A 17,120-nucleotide genomic window follows, 5' to 3' on the forward strand; every position below is an offset into this window, starting at 1 on the left:
AATCCCTAGCAGTATAGCTAATGAACAACAATGACAAAAAAGAAATATTCTCTGCTTTAATAAAGTTTACACTTAATGGGGTTTAAAATAATTAAATAGGCAATTTACAGTTTAGGATAGTGAATATAATAAGCTAATGGATTACAGGAAGTAACCAAACCATCCAAAGCCTTCATGTAGTGACAAAGAAATGCCTCTGTCAGTAGCAGACATGTCCTATTGATTCATAATGCTTAGAGAAAAAAAAACCTTAAAATGCATACATAGCCAGCTATAATTTCAGCAACTCAAAATTCCATCCAGGGCTGTGATGGAATAACCAGGCTAGAACTCCCTCCCTGTCGAAAACAAAAAAACAAAAGACTGGATGGAGTGATCACAAACAACTCTTCCAGAAACCTGGAAATAAGCTAAAGGCAAACTATAATTTGATGAGTGTTTATTCATTTGGAAGGAAGAGAAGGAGGGAGGGAGGGAGGGAGGGAGGAAGGCAGGCAGGCAGACAAGCTGCTGGAACTGAAGGTAACAATAGTGCCAGCCAAAGGCCTTCTTTCTCAAGCTCCCCTTCCTTCCCCCTCTTGCTCCCCTTCCTTCCCCGACCCTGGCTGGCGTAGTGCTTCTGGTAGTAGGGTAGCCATGGTAGTAGGGTGGTGGTGGGTATGAGCATCATCACTGAAAGGTGCTGACTTGATCTGATTTGAAACAGAAAGTGGAGACCTGTGCCCCTCTGCAATTGCTTTAAGCAGGCTTGGATCAGCAGCTCAGCTCTGGAGGGGACAGCACCAGGGGGAAGATACTCTGACCTGGACAGCAGAAAACATCCACTAACATAGCACTTGTACTGAAATACCAACTCCTTCTAAGACTGAAGAAGAGGAATCACTTCTGTTTAATATTTTATTGAGTGTTTTAACAAGTACAATGAGAGAAAACCACCCTCCCCCCAAAATCTAGAAGTTTAGAGAATGAAGAAGAAGAAGAAATAAAAGTGTTTTTATGTCTAGATGATGTGAACTTAACAGTGGAAAAACGCCAAGGAACAGTAACCAACCAAACAAACCCTCCAAACGGCCAGATGCTATCTGGATTGGGTGAGCTTTCTACTATCTACATACAAAGTCATTTGTAATTCTTTACAATAGCACTAAAAAGTCCAACATGAAATCTTAAAACATTGTCTAAATCTTAATGCATTGTCTAAAGCATCAAAAACAATGAAATATTTAACTTCCTAGCAAAAATGGTCTAAGAGCTCCATATTGAATACTGTAATAAGTTACTGGTTAATAAAAATTTAAATGAATGGAAACATCTCATGAGTGTGGCCGAGATTGAGTAGCTAAACACTCACTGTTTGTTTTTTTTTTTCTTAATTGGAATTTTGACTTTAAAATTTACATAGAAATATAAGAAACCTTGAACTGAATAGTCAACAAAATTTAAAAAAAGAATAAGTAAACTTGGAGAACATGTATCAACCGATTTTAAAAATTGATACCAAATATATCGATGAATCAAGATAGTGTGATATTGATGTAAGGCTAGAAACTGAGTTTAGGGACTAGAACTAAGAATTCCAAAAGAAATGCATCAAGTTTTGGCCCAAGCAATTCTTTTTTTTTTTTTTTTTTTAATTAACTTGAGTATTTCTTATTTACATCTCGAGTGTTATTCCCTTTCCCGGTTTCCGGGCAAACATCCCCCTAATCCCTCCCCCTCCCCTTCCTTATGGGTGTTCCCCTCCCCACCCTCCCCCCATTGCCGCCCTCCCCCCGACAGTCTAGTTCACTGGGGGTTCAGTCTGAGCAGGACCCAGGGCTTCCCCTTCCAGGCCCAAGCAATTCTTAACAAATGATCACCATCAGTCAGACAAGACCATAAACTAGAAATGGCTTCCGACTTTTACCTCATCACACACACACACACACACACACACACACACACACACGAAATATATCCAAAAACAAATTATAAAAGCTGTAAGTATAGGAGTTATTTTTTTTATGTCAAACCTAACATCAGAGAGGTAGGAGGCAGGCCGGATACCTGAGCAGATTCGGTAAATGTCTCCTGACTGCATGCAGAGCTTGGGAGGGGCTTCCCTGAGAACCGCAGAGCCTGGACAGGATACGGGTATGGTGAGGAGGGGCGGAAAGAAGAGGGTTCCCAGCTCTGAAGAAAGGGGTGAATTCCACACCTGGCAGCACAATATCAGAACTGCATCTTCCTCGAAAGCTCCATTTTCTCCTCACGGAACACACTTGGGGAAGGAGAAAATAAAGTCCCTTCTTTAAAGACACTTTAGCACATAAAATCTTTGAGCTCCATCACTGACAATGCTTTACCAATTTATTTCCAATTTGCACTTATGCTGAGCAGACATTTTGCGCTGTGCGGCTGCAATTCTGGCTGAGAGTTTCAGTTTCATCAGCCGAGCATCCAAGACTGCACAAGAGTGCCTTGTCACAGGCCATCAGGTGGCCATTTATCGAGAGGCATCACCACGAGATGGCCAGCCGAGAGAGCCCTGAAGTTATTTTCCTCACCATTTTTTTTTTACTAAGTATACAACTCCATGAAAACAGATTTCTTAGCAAAGGATTTTTTTGCTGCACAGAGAAGACTTTGAACAGAAGCAAAGAAAGCACTGAGTTTTAACTCCATTCCTGGATCCCAGTCCTGGCACTTGCTAATTGGCAACCCTTGGGTAAATCAGGCAAATCCTCTGAGGACAACACCATCTTTATAACACCAAGGGTACCTGGTTTATAAAACAGTGCTGCAGAGAAGAATCAAGAGACTATAGCGTTTACTCGTCTTCTATAAAAAGGGGAGGGTATTTTTATCTCACTATTATGTCCCCAGCAATTATCATTGCACTGTCACAAAAGAGGCCCTTAGTAACTAGGGGATGCACAGAAGAAGGTATGCAGAGAGTCTCTTTGGACTCTGACATTTGGGGCCATTGCAAGACTTGTTTATTCTTAATTATTTCTTCCAGGGGAAAAGCTAGCATTCTCTTTCCAAGTCGCAACTTCAGCTCCTCTCTGGAGTAGCTGCTCTTTAAGATTGCTCCATGACTTTCATCCCTGGAATTGCCTCAAATACAGTTTCGTTTGTGTTTTTCTGCTCTCCGCGCCCTGTGGCTTCTGATTTATTAGCATATCCCCTTCACTGGGCTTTCTGAAAGGAACACATTGAAGGGAAACTTACAGTGGCTTCAGATCTAAGCGTGGTTCATTCTGTCCTCTCACTGAAAGGTGGGTAGTTTGCCATAGATTTCCTGACTGAAGATTCTTCCCTTTGAAAATGTAAAGGCAATTTCCCATTATTTCCTGTAAGTTAGTTTTAGTAGAGGGCTTTTTTTAAAGGTAAGAGGGAAGACCAAAAACAGCAAATAACTCCCACTCAGAAACAACCCTATTAATGTTTTCATGTGTGCCCTTGAAGGGCAAACATACACAGCCATATTTTCAATATCTTCATAGATATACATATTGAATATATATCTATGTGCATATATGAATATATGAATATATATACATATGCATATAATTTTACATCCTGATTCATACAATGCTGTACCATGCGATTCTGAAGTCAATGTATATATATATATATATATATGTATGTATGTATGTATACATATATATAGATATATAAACATATATCATTAAGTTACTTTAAGGCCCTTTTGACACTAAAGATCAATGATTGTATGATTTGTTAAGGCTAGATTGTCACATACGGATTGTTTCGGTACAAGCAGCAGACAGCTTAGGGGTTGGATTCATTGATACTCATGAAATAGCACTGTGGCGGAGGGAGATAAGGTTAACTACCTGCCAAGTGCTTTTCATTTAAGGATACAGAAGGTTCTCGGAGAGCATAAAAGAATCAAAGACATATTACAGATGTGGTTCAATAAATCACCTGTGTCTAGCCTACAGTCAGGAAAGCCGTGTTAGGTTTGGAGAAAAGGGCACAACCGGGTCTCCGGAGGAGAAAACACCTTGTGTCTAGCCTTCAGCATGAAAGCTGACCATGTTTTCACTGAGTGCTCAAGGTTGTGAATTGGAGGCAAGCGACTAAAGCCAGTTTTAGAGGTCGACAATTACAGATGACAAATGACAACGTAAGTAGCTATCCAACTGATCCCAGAAAGGCTTTGGCGCAGGAAGAGTTCACAGCAGAGATGAGCTTCTGATAGAAAAACAGAGCAAGTGCCACGGGTGAGGGGTAGTGTGCGGAGAGGGTGGTCCAGCTAAGGACACAACCAGGCCTCGCCTCCACAGTACAGCTGCCTTTGCAGGCCTGGCTTCCGGTGGAGGCAACGGTGCCCATCACCCTTCCTAGCATTCTGACTGCAGTATCGGTCACTGAGGTGACGGAGGTGAGTCACTGAGATGGGGCAGCATTGGAAATTAGAGATATTTATCAGCAAGTTGACAGTCTGGAAGAAACTTCTACTGACAAATCCCAATGGGGAAAATAACAACCGTTTTAACATGAGAGGTGGACAACAGGTCCACTCAGAAAGAAAGGGGGAAGGAGGGAAGGAAGAGGAATGGAGGGGGGATGGGCAGAGAGGGGCCTAATTCATGAGCTGAGTAAGCAGTTATCCAGAGAACCATTGGAGTTCATTTTCCTCTCAGTCACATCTCACTTTTGATTGGCAGCACCCCAGATCCGATTTATTCAACATCCCTAGAACCAACCTCTGCTGTAATAAATTACCAACATTTTAGCAGGCCAGAGTACAAGTTTGTAACTTCATGGTTCTGTAGATCACAAATCTTACTGGGATCTTATGGGTTAAAATGAAGACACTGATAGCTCTGAGGTCAATCCATCCCAGAGCAGAAGAGGCCACCTCACCTTTTCCATGTGTGGTCTTAGCACATGGAGCCTTTCCTCTGTCTTCACCAGCAGAGGTGGTCAAGCCTTTTTTCATTCATTGCCTCTCTCTCTCCCTCTCTCTCTCTCTCTCTCTCTCTCTCTCTCTCTCTCTCTCTCTCTCTCTCTCTCTGTCATTTTCTGTTTCTCTGTCTGCCCCAATTCCCTCTGCCTTCCTCACATACACCAACACCCTTTCTTCCCACTCAATAGCTAATCCGGAATGATCTGCTGACGTTAGAGTCAATTGGCTAGCAATCTCAATTCCAGCTGCTGCCTTCTTTCTCCTTTATTGCCTGGAAGAACACGTTTGTAAGTTTCAGGTATTAGGATGTAAATATCTTTGGGAAGGGGCATTATTAGGCCCACCACTGCCATGAAATGGGGATTATTAGTAAAGAGAAACACATTTGAATGCAGCCCCTCCTCATGGTCCCTACTTGGTACACAGCCTAAAAGCACATGATTGATTATTACCTTTAGCTTTAGTTTCCAGTTTCAGTGAATTACCAAAACATTATCATGGTGCAAAAATACAAAAATATATAACATATTCTTGGGCATCCTATAGTGCATATGGATATTCAAGTAATTAAATTTTTTGTACATTTATTAGCTTTTTAACAGTCTTAGTTTGATAGAAAAATTGAGCTAGAGGAACACAAATTTCTCACTAATAACCAGCCAACCTCTTTATCAGAGACTACCGTCAGAGTGGTTCTGTTTGTTGCAATGAACAAATACCTACACTGACAGTCATTTGAGTTCGTGGCTTCCCTTAGGTTTTAGTGTTATACATTCTGTTTGTGGCTCTAAACATGTATATGTTCATGTCTCCCCCACTAAATGAGAAGGCATTTCCACAGTTCCGCAACCCTGTTGTCTGCCTTATTTATTCCCCTTGCCTACAACCCTCTCACAAGCACTGACCTCCATACTTTGCCTTCTTCAGAACAATTGCGCTAGAATCACGTGACACTGAGCGTCTTTTTTTTTTTTTTTATTTACTTGTGGACATTTATGTATTTGTGCATCCCCCCCCCCATGGCCTAAAAGGTAATTTTGTTTTTTTTACTTAAAAATAGTGGATTCTTGAATATGCCCAAGTTTATTCAAACCTTATCATCCAACTAGGTTGTTTCCAAGTTAAGGTAACTATTAGTAAAGCTGCTGAAAACATCAACAAGCAAGTTCTTTGTATAAACCAATTTTGGTTCCTTGGAGTAAATAGCATTGATGTTCCAGGTTTGAATCTGGCTCATGGGTGCTGGTCCCTAATTGCTGTTTTACTTTGTATTTCTCTGTTTGGCATGGGCATCTTTTCAGCTACTAATTTGTAACAAGTAAACCTTCCCTTTCAGGTATCCTTTTACATCCATGGTCATTTTCTTTACTCTTGTTTGTGTTGGGTCTTTCCTTGTTTTTGTTTTGTTTTTGTTTTCCTTTGAGTGTTAAAAGTTCTTTCTGGAGTCTAGATAACTGTTATCTCTGGATTGTGTCTCTGGTAAACATTTTTTGGCCTGTAACTTGTCATTTTAATCTCTTGACAGTGTCTTCCACAGAGCAGAAGGTTTATTTCTAGAAGTTCTTTTTGTCAGCTCTCTTTTGGAGCACACCTTCGACATTACAGCTGAAGAATCCCTGTTAAAATCAGGAGCCCACCTGTTATCCACTGGGAGTTTTATAGCTTCGTTTTATGCATTGAGTCTGTGCTCCATTTTATTTCAAGTTAATATTGGTGAAGGGCATAAAGCTTGTGTCTAGATTCATTATATTTGCATGTGGAAGTCTAGTTGTTCAATGCTATTTGTTGTAAATAAAAATAATCACAATTTTTTAACCCACATACTGTCCCCAATTTCTCATACTCCGGGCAATATTTTTTGTGATAAAAATAAAATAAAATTTGACATCTTTTCTAAGTGTTGAAATTGACAGTATTAAGCCACCAGTCCTCTGAATTTTTACTCTTACAAACCTGAAACTCGACTCATTAGACACCCATTAGACAGCCCCTAGACCTCAGCTCAGAGAAGCCTCATTCTAATAATCTCCATTTCTGTTGATTAGAATATCCCATACAGGTAAATTAACACAGTATTTATCTCTTTACAATAAAATGTGTTTCGTTCAGCAAAATGTCCCCAGTGTTAATCCACACTGTAGGACATGTCTGGGTTTCATTCCTCTTTAATCTGTAGTGCATTCTATCACATCTCATTTATCTACCAGCTCGCTGATGGACGGACAGACAGACACTCAAGCTGCTGACCCTCTTCTCACAGGAGTAGTGATGCTATGATATGAGTGTATAATACAATGATGTCTTTGTTGCATTGCTGCTAGAATTTGGAGCTCTTTCAGTATTATGTACAGAGATGTTTCTCTTTATTGTTTGAAATTTTTATATCATGCAAATTAATCATATTTTCCCATCCCTTTACTCCTCCCAGATCCTCCTCCCTTTATACCTCTATGCCAAGCTTCATGTTCTTTCTCTTTCCTAAACAACAACAGCAGCAACAACAACAACAACAACAGAACGAAAGAACAAAAGAAAAAGAAATTACTACAAAATATGGGGTATTGTTGGTAGGCCCTGGTTCTTCCTCCTAACCCAATGCTCCCAGAAATAAGACTTAGACTTAACATATTCTTACAAATACCTTGGCCATATAGCTAGGCTCTTCTCTGACTCAATCATAACTAAAACTAACCCATTTATTCTAATCTACATTCTGCCATGTGACTGGTTATCTGAGCTCAGGCACCATGGGTCCAGCGCCTCACATCTTCCCAGTGAATCTCCTGCTTCGCTCTACCGCAGAATTCTTTCTCCTTTGGGATGCCCCACCTCTATTTCTTGCCTAAGCCATAGACCCTGGGCTTTTTAACTGACATCCATTACCCAATACCCAAGATATTCTCTCTACAGGGTACAATTTGTGTTGGCCAACTGCCCCTGAACTTATCCTAGAATATGGTTATTATACCCTGTGTATATTTACTTCACTGAAGAAAAACAACTTTCCTCTTTCTCCAGGAAACCGTCATTTGTGAACAGCTTTTTGAATAGGTGTGGAGCTTTGTGCCTATTTCTCCTTCTTCACATTGAAGTTTGCTCTGACTTGAGTTGTGCCGTCACATCCTTTGTGGTCTGACTTGACTAGCGCAGGTCTTGCACATGCTCTCATGCCGTTTGTGAGTTCGTATGTGCATCTGCCCAGTTGTGTCTGAAAAGAAGCTGTGCCCTTAAAAATTGTCCACCATCTCTGGCTCTTACCACGATTCTGCCTCCCACCCCTTCTGCATTGAGCCTTGAGCCTTGAGAGGAGTTGCATGATAAAGACATTCCATTCAGAGCTGAGAACTGCAACGTCGCTCACGGACTGCACGTTGTCCAATTGTGAGTCTATATGTTAATTTTCTATATCAAGAAGATACCACTCTGATAAGGTTTCTATTTTTAGCAAAGCTGCCATGGTATTTTATTTTTTTTAAACTTTAAAAAAACATTGACAGAGCACTGTGTATTTATAGAGAACTGTTGACAGATATCTATGTGTGATACTTTCACTTCAATGAATTTTAAAGATGAAAACTGTATCTACCTAAATCTGTTCCTATGTTTTTTATACGAGAAATCAGCAGTAAAGATACTGTGTATTTTAAATGAGCCTCTCTGAGGTGATCGAATTGGCTGTCCAGTTGATCTAACAAATGCAAACATCACGACTGGATCTAGCTCAGCAGTCCCTTCCACAACGCAAAAAATAAAACCATCGAACTCTAGATCTTATAGATAGAATAGAAAGTATTTTACCGGGGGGCAAAATAACAATTATTTGATAATATGTATATACAACTAAATGTATCTTAAAATAGAAATCAAGTAAGTTAATTAATGAGTCCAAAATAGTATGAATGAAAGTTCAAATTTTATAATAAATGCTAGAAAGCATTATAAAATTGGAGAAAATTAAGATTTAGCAACATCATTTATGTTGGGAATGTCAAAGGTTTTGCTTTTTGACTGTTCAAAGCTGTAAATCAAACTACAGTTCACATAAGGATTATAAATATTATAACTTTAAATTAATGTACATTATGAGTTAGCAGAAAACAATGATACATCTGTATATCTGTACCCAAAATCCTAAGAACATGGGCAAGAACAATGAGAAATACTGAAAAAGAATAAAAAATATCAGAGAAGAGTATAAAAATACAAATATAAGACAGCAGACTAGTACTGCATGAAAAACAATGCAAAGGAGATACACAGAGCCAGAGAGAAGAGAGAAAGCTCAAAGAAACTATCCACTAAGTAGATAAAGTCACCTAAACTGGATAATATGTTCACAGAGACAAGGCTGGAATCACCAGCATTATCAAGTCATATGGAAAGAAAACCACAGAGACCGTGTTTGAGAAGAATAAGACAAATGTGCTTCATTTAAGAGGACCTAGGATTGAGATACTATCTCCCTGGAATGCCTGTTAGGGACAGAGGGGATGAGGGGGTGCAATTCCTGGGTGTAATTTTGGCTACAAAGATCCTAGATTGGGAAATTACATATGTGGGTTGAGCCAGCATACGCTAAGGCTGGTAAAAAACATTACCTCCCAAAAGAAGTGTGCAAACCTGGTGAGTTAAGGCTTCACTCCACTTCCCCATATGAGATGGCATAACCAATCTGCTGCTAGAGACAAGTCTGACAAGAAAAACGTAACCTCCAGAGTTATATCTGAAATCATGATTGGATCAAGAACTATTCCAGGAGCAGAAACACAAACCTAACACTGCTAAAGTATCCAAGAACATGACGCCAGAGAGCGGTGGTCCCAGGCAAAAACATACCTTTGTCAGTCTGCTAAAGCAGCAGTTCTCAACCTGTGGGCCAGAACCCCTTCCGGGGTTTGAAAAAGCCTTTCATAGGATTCGTAAATCAGATATCCTACATATCATGTATTTGCATTACAATTCATAAGAGTAAAAAAAAATGTGGTTATGAAGTAGCAACATGAGGAACTATATTATAGGGTTGCAGCATTAGGAAGGTCGAGAACCATTGTGCTGAAGGACTCTAGTGATAAAAGACTGCCTAATGTTATATTGCTGTACTCGTAGGTTCAGTGCCACTCAGACCACATCAGAGAAGCTTCATTTTGCAGGAGTTGGGAAATAACACAGAGACTCACAACTAAACAGCTTGCAGAGAGTGAGAAACTTCAGAGGACACAATCTTAAACTTGATGTCTTCATGAAGTCCCTACCCTCAAGTCTCAGGAATCTATGTGGAAGGCCAGAAGAAAGATCATCACGAGATCCAGAGGTGGTGGACAATTCCAGAAAAGAGTCTTCCAGACCAAACAGGGTGGATGTTCATACAAACTCACAGAGACGGTGGCCGCATGCGCAAGACCTGAGGAGGTTCCAAGCAGTCAAACGCCACAACACTGGAAAGGGAAAGAGGTCACACACCCGACCTCTAACCAGGCGGCCATTTGCAATTGACAGTTGCTGAGAAAGGGAAAATCAGTTTTCTCCAGTAGAGTGACACTCCGTATATCAACCAAGGCCTACGTTAAAGAGAAGTTGGCCAACAGAAATCATTCTGTGTTTTGGGGATTTTGGTTTTGTTTCTGTGGCGTCTTTATTTGTTCATTTTGGTTTGGTTTATAATGTTTGTTTGTTTGCTGTCTAATTGGCCTGTTTGTTTTAATTTTCTTTTTTTCTTTTCCTTTTGTTTTTCGAGAGAGAACATGAAGTTCGGAGAGTAGAGAGGCTGGAGAATGAGAAAGAATATGATCAAAATATATTGAGAAAAATTAAATAATATTTTTTAAAGTCACAAGAGTACTAGCCAAACTTAAATAAAAGATTAAAGTCATTGTAAGTGGCATGTTTGAGGAGGGACATGACTTCACCCATTTTAAGAGGCCAGAACATAATTATAGGAAAGGAACTTGGCCAGTAGCATTAGTACAATTAATTTGGAGGGCAGAGAAAAGTTGTAAAACATAAAGTAAAAGGAACAATCTTTTTTCGATGATGCTATGAAATTGAGAAAAATTCATTTATTAAGAGCTGGGGATTCAAAGTTCATACAGAAGAGGGGACAAGTCGTTACAATCATAATATCTCAAAAAGGAAGCCTTAGAGAACATCCATGCTAACCATTAGAAAATTAGTATGAGATCTATGACAAGGAATAGAGGAGTAGAAAGTGAACCCACTTTTATCGTCACCAGCACTGCAGTGGCTGGGCTGGTCACATCTAAAGCACCATGCTTCTCAAGAAAGAGTAAAAAGGAGCTAGAGGAGAGAGGAGTTAGTTGTTGTTGTTGTTGTTGTTGTTGTTGTTGTTGTTGTTGTTCTTCTTCTTCTTCTTCTTCTTCTTCTTCTTCTTCTTCTTTGCAAATGAACACAATGATGGGCATACAAAGAAAGTAGAAAATCAAGAGAGAAGAATGGCAGAGACAGTCTACCTATCTCCATGTCCTGTGGAGAAGGAGGAGGAGGTTGCTGAAGATGATGGCGTGAGCCTGTAATCCCAGCACTACAGAGGTAGAGACAGGATATCCATAAGTTCAAGACCAGCTTGGTTTAGATAGTAAATTCTAGAGTAGCCAGGGATATATAAAAAGTCTTATTGCAAAGAGAGACTGGGGAGGAAGAGAATGACAGGGCACAAGAACTAGGCAGATAGTTCGGTGGGTAAAGCGCTAACCTCCCAAGCACAAGGACTGCAGTTTGGTTTGCAGCACCCATGTAAGTGATGTGAGGGGATCAAGGAAGGTACCCAATGTAAGTCTCTGGCATACACTCACACACACACACAAACACGCACACGCACGCACACACACACATGCAGGCACATGCACACACACACACACATGCACACACACTCATGGACACTCACACACACATGCATAAACACACTGTTTCATACACACACATATTCACTGACACACATAAGAACATACATATATATACACACATGTGTGCACACCACACACACACACATGTACTGCTCCCCACCCCCCCCCAAATAAGAAAGTTTATGGACCAAATAAGAATCAATAAATGATTTCTGATGCTATAGAAGGTGAATTTACAGATAAGATGGAAGTCTCCAGCCTCAAGTCAAGGCAGAAGAAGAAACCTGAAGGAGCTAAGGAAACTCTGGCTAGGTTGAGTTATACAATGAAGAGTGAATGACCAGGAGTGAAAAGCAGCCTAAGGCACATTAGGGACATGCTGACAGAGGAGTCTGTCAGCAATGGTGTCTTTTCCTCCTAATAATACTGCAAAGCTCAGAGACTGAGAAATTGAGCAGATTTGCCAACATGCCAGTGGGATTTCTCCAAAAAGGAGGATTTCAGAATAACTCTGCCAGGCCTCCTCTGTGCATCCCACTTCATTAGGACTGCTGGATCAGAGCACAGGTATCCATGGTTCCTTCCCTCCTGGCTCAGTACCCTGCAGTCGGGAAGCCATTATCCACTCCGTGGAAGTCATCAGAGCAGGCACCTGGCTCCCTGGAACAGAGGCCAGGAAGCGCCCCTGCTAGCCTGAACTGCCTCGTGGCTCAGCAGTCCCATCTGAAGCTCCTCTGTGCTTTCCCTAGCTTGGCATAGGCTCTCTGCCCTAGGAAGCGCCTCACCTCAGGGTCTGTCTGGCAGCCGAGCCTCATTATCCTTCATCTTCATTAGCTCATCACCACTCTCCAAGGAAGCCAGGCCTGATTTCTCTACACAGTGCTATCCCATCTGTGTGTGAATGATCAGAACCTGATCAATAGGAAGTACATTCGATCACTATTGGATCTTTGATACAGAGAAAAGCATCTTATAATAAGTATTGGATATGTGGATGGATGGATGGATGGATGGATGGATGGATGGATGGATGGATGGATGGATGGGTGGGTGGATGGGTGGATGGATGGGTAGATGGATGGATGGATGGGTAGATGGGTGGATGGGTAGATGGGTGGATGGGTAGATGGGTGAATGGATGGATGGGTAGATGGGTGGATGGATGGGTGGGTGGATGGATGGGTAGATGGATGGATGGGTAGATGGGTGGATGGGTAGAGGGTGGATGGATGGGTAGATGGGTGGATGGGTAGATGGGTGGATGGATGGATGGATAAATGGATGAATAACAATCTTTCAGGGGAATGTACCTCAAAGCATTAGTTCTCCTCAAGGTTGCTCACCCTCCAATATCGGCATCATTTAAGAACTTGTTAGAAATGCAAACTCTGGCTCCCTCCCTGCATAACTGTGGGGAACACGCCTCTCCATCTAGGTTCTAGCAAATGCTCCTGGGATCTTAGTATTTGCTGAGGTTTAAAAGCCACAGCCCTGTAGATATTAAATTGGTTTCAGATTTGGGAGCAGGGGCAAATGACAGAGTATTAGGGAAGCAGGTGCAAAGCAGTAGGGGCAGGCTGGGGACTGTGGTGAAACAGAGCAAAACAGCAAACACCTGCACCAAAGGTGACCCCGGTCTCTGCAATCTGAAGTTTTAAGTGCAGGGTCTGTCTGTTTGTAAGAGATTCTGGGTATCTTATTTTAATGCGACATTTATGAATGGTTAACTTTTAAGGTTACATCCAGTACATTGGCTGGTATGATGTGACCTGTGTGTTGTGCTACCTTAAATAAAGGACGCATACAAGCCTCAGACAGTTTCTATTTATTGCTGGGGGAACCTAGGTAAGGTACAAGCAATAGGAGAGATGTGCCTATGTGATTTTTTTTTTCTGGCCCTGTTCTGGTTATGAGACAGAAAAAAAAAAAAAAAATAAAAAGGAAATATTTTTTCAACCAGCTAAGTCAGCTTTACTTCAGCTTAGCGGCAGACTTATATAAAAGCCTGATCAATACTGCCCTTGCTTGTAGAATTCTCTGGAGAATTGGATACAGAAATTTCACAGGAGGGAAGACTATAATACACTTTCAACAAAATGATAGGCTTTTACTCTGACTATTACCCCAGTCCAAATTATGCAGAGAGAGGTTGAGAGAAATAACAGGAAAGATTTCACTGTTAGCTTCATTTTCAGATGGGTTTATTATTTATTTCTTTATTCTGTGCAATTGTTCAAACTTCTATGGCTATAGCTACATCATTGGAAACAGCATCAAAATAAGATTAGCAACAAGAACATCCTAAAATCAAAACTCGTCCTCCAAGGGCTTTCCTACCCTCGCTCTGACACTGACACAGTAAAAGACGCCCACGCATCTCATCTGGGGCTGAGACGCTGACAGATGAAGAATTCGATGAAGAGAAGCCCTGCCTGGACCACAAAGCACAGCCCTTCAGAGCTCTTTATGGGGATTGTTTCAAAGAAGTGGTTTTAATTTCTTAAGAGGTTCTGTAATGACAGCGGGCTTCTCCACATCAACTGGTAAAAGGACAGCAAAAACTCGGAGGAGTTATAGAAAAATTCACACATAAAAACACTAATGAGACAGCTAAATTATCCGCTGAAGGAACAGAAAAAGCAAAATCAACAGGTTTTTATTCAAAGGAATGCCCTTGTCTTTCTAATAAAAAGAGACTAGGGAGCAAATTAAATGGAAGGAAGAATGCCTAGCGGGGCTGAGGACTCGCTGAGGAATTCTTGGAAATGGTCGGCTCATTTAGCCTCTGTAGTGTGGTGATGTTGTGTACCATGGTGGGGCTAAGCACAATGGGAGGCTGGGGTCCATGGTGAGGGAGTGTAGCACGGTGCGGCTGTATTCCATGATGAAGCTGTGTACCACAATAAGGCTGTATTCCATGATGAAGCTGTGTACCACAGTAAGGCTGTATTTCAGGATGAGGCTGTGTACCACAGTAAGGCTGTATTCCATGATGAAGCTGTGTATTACGGTCAAACTATATAGCACGGTGACTGTGTATAATTGTGATGTTGTCTGTTTATCATGGTAAGTTCTATACGATAGGAGTGGTATTCCATGGTGTGACTAAGTACCATGGTAATGTCTGTGTACTACGGTGCAAGGCTGTGTTCCCTGGTGAAGCTGTGTTCCTTAGTGAGGCTATGTTCCCTGTTGAGGCTATGTACCATGGTGAAGCTTGTGATATAGCAATGCCGTGTATCATAAGGATTTATTTAATACCATGGTGAGATTGTGCATCGTGCTGGGGCCAGACACCATGCTAAGATTACACGTTATGCTGAGGTCGCATGCCATTATAGGGCCGAATGCCACAGACTTGAAAAGAAGCAGAAAGGAGGGCCAGAGAGAAAGTGCATCTTCAGTGGTGCAGTAAATCACTGACTTCCCTTCAAGTGACCACAGCTACTCAAGGAAGAGCACATACTTCCCCAGGTTTCTGATAGAACACAGAGATGTGGGACAAGTATTAGCACACTCCATATTTCTGTTGCCTTTTTCCTTGAAAACAAAGTAACACAGTATATACTGATCGCATTTTGTTTTGTTTGCTAAGAATGCCAGCATTGTTCTACAGATAATAATACTTCTTATACAATTTCATTTTTAGAGAAAAATCCTGTTTGGAGATGATAAAAATATGTGTAATTATGAAACCCTTAGAATACAATAAGACACTGAAAAGAAAATCAAAGTCCTCTATATTACTTCCCCTTGGAAGCATCTATTGCCATTTCATAGGCATCATCTATCCTTCATGCAGCTACATTACACAGCAAGAGAGAGAGTTAGGCATGGGCATGCATTTTGATTTTGAGACCAAACAAAGCGAATTTTTTTCATAACTGGCCAAATCACTTAATATGTTTTCTCCTTTTCAAATATAATACTATCTCTTTAAACATTTTGCTGTTATATGGTAATTCTTATTCAATATGTTTTGGATGTCTCCTTTTATGTATTTTGAGTGTAGCATATTTTAATCAATTCCTTTCTTTATTGGTTCTTGCATGTGAATTTTTGTCAATACTTCTGGCTTTTTTTCCTCAAGTAAACAATTTAGATTGGAATTGTTAAATCAACTGTGCTAAAGGTCCCAGAGGCATTTTCTTTAAGGAATAAAAAAGTTATTCAAATATGTAAGGAATAGAGAAAAGTTTGACCAGTAAACCCATCAAAAAAAAAAAAAAAGGAAAACATGAGCACATGGTCCTCAGGAAAGTCACAAGGATGTGTGGAGCTGCCACATTTTCCTGCTTTTCTTCTGTTTACACAGGCTCAGTGGCCAAACTCTTCACTCTTCGATTCCTTTTTTTCTCTTAAAAACTACTTTTGAGATCTGAACAGATCCAGTCAAACAGCTCCCTGCACCCAAATCCCATGGGAGGGAGAGCTACACCTTCAGAGGGGCAAACACGCCTGGGAAACCAGAGGAGACTACTCTCTGTGCATATTTCTGACTCTAGAGGAAAGGCCTAGTGCCATCTGGGCCCCCTGCACACAGGGACCCAGGAGAAGTAGGGGCAGGGCCTTCTGGAGATGAAAGCTAGCCCTGAGGAGTGACTTCAGGCCCGAGACCAAAGGTAACACCAACTTTTTTGCTCCAAGTGACCTGCCTGGTGGACTCAGGACACACAAAGGCAAAATTCCTCTGGGACCTGATATTTCCAGTTTCTAGCTGGCGCCCAAACCTCACTGATCCCCACCCACAGCTCCCTGCTCCCAAACCCTGTGGGAGAGAGAGCTCATCACCCAGAAGTGTACACAATCCTGAGACTGCAGGGCAGGAGAGACTGCTACTTCTGCCCACCTTTGCCCACATCCCTGGCCCAAGAGGAAACTGTATAGTGCCTCTGGGCACAGGAAGAAAGGAGCAGTCAAGCCACAGGAGCCCTGAGGTACTCACTGCACCTGTACCTGAACAGACCTGGTCAAACAGCTCCCTGCACCCAAATCCCATGGGAGGGAGAGCTAGACCTTCAGAGGGGCAGACATGCCTGGGAAACCAGAGGAGACTACCCTCTGCCCACATTTCTGACTCTAGAGGAAAACCCCTGGCACCATCTTGGTCCCCTGTGCACAGGGACCTAGGACAAGTAGGGGCAGGCCCTTCTCATTCCCGCCCACAGGGACAGCTGAAAGCCAGTGGACAGGAATGACTACACATATGAGAGCAGAACACTCTGTTCCCATAACTGACTGAAAGAAAATAGGAAAACAGGTTTACAGCACTACTGACACACAGGCCTATAGGACGGTCAAGTCACTGTCAGAAATAGCAAAACAAGGTAATACCAGTG

This window comes from Rattus rattus, chromosome 5, assembly GCF_011064425.1.
Source record: "Rattus rattus isolate New Zealand chromosome 5, Rrattus_CSIRO_v1, whole genome shotgun sequence".
Lineage (NCBI taxonomy): Eukaryota > Metazoa > Chordata > Mammalia > Rodentia > Muridae > Rattus > Rattus rattus.